This window comes from Gossypium hirsutum, chromosome A07, assembly GCF_007990345.1.
Source record: "Gossypium hirsutum isolate 1008001.06 chromosome A07, Gossypium_hirsutum_v2.1, whole genome shotgun sequence".
Lineage (NCBI taxonomy): Eukaryota > Viridiplantae > Streptophyta > Magnoliopsida > Malvales > Malvaceae > Gossypium > Gossypium hirsutum.
In genome coordinates this window covers 76,824,093-76,824,938 of record NC_053430.1, presented here as the reverse complement: position 1 = coordinate 76,824,938, position 846 = coordinate 76,824,093, and the positions used below count along the sequence as shown (strand labels likewise).

At 38.3% G+C, this 846-nt stretch overlaps 1 non-coding gene across 1 annotated transcript; it reads right to left on the bottom strand.

The window, feature by feature from the left end:
- Positions 1-539: 539 nt before the first annotated feature.
- On the bottom strand, positions 540-646 carry LOC121203985 (small nucleolar RNA R71). Its single transcript, XR_005898913.1, has one exon. It is a non-coding gene; the product is annotated as a small nucleolar RNA R71 (small nucleolar RNA).
- Positions 647-846: the final 200 nt, after the last annotated feature.

Genomic DNA, 846 nt, shown 5'->3' with positions numbered 1-846 from the left:
AGATCGAAAGTACAGCTCGTAGAAACTGAAGAGAAATAAGGCGAAGCCTACAATATATAGAGGAAGGGCAAGAGGATAATAGTCAAACTGCAACCGAGGGGATGGCTGAAAATCAGAGTAAGCAGCTACCTCCTGTAGTTGCCGCAGATCCAATAAATCAGAATCCTGCTCCTCATACTATGTATGATTATGCTAAACCTAATTTAACAGGAACTAAATCGAGTATAGTTAGACCTGCTGTTGCTGCAAATAATTTTGAACTGAAACCTAACATGATTCAAATGATATAACAGTTTGTTTAGTTTAATGGTTTGTAAGACAAGGATCCAAACGCTCATTTCACAAATTTTCTGGAGTTTTGCGACACTTTTAAGATCAATGGCATTTCTGAGGATGCCATTCGCCTTCGGTTGTTTCCCTTTTCGTTGAGGAATAAGGCTAAATAATGGTTGCACTCGTTACCACGATGATCGATCACCACTTGGGAACAAATGCCCGAAAATTTTTTGCTTAAATACTTTTTGCCGGCTAAAACGGCTAAATTAAGGAATGATATTTCTTCTTTTATGCAGATGGATTTAGAAACACTCTATGATGCATGGGAGAGATACAATGATCTATTAAGAAAGTGCCCTCACCATGGGTTACCACTTTGGCTACAGGTTCAAACTTTTCACAACGACTTGAATCCTTCGACTAGACAGATGATTGACGCAGCTGCTGGTAGAACTATCAATAATAAAACACCTGAAGAGGCTTATGAATTTATAGAAGAGATGTCACTGAATAATTATCAATGGCAAGTCATGAGGACAAAATTGATGAACACAGGCGGCATTTTAAAAC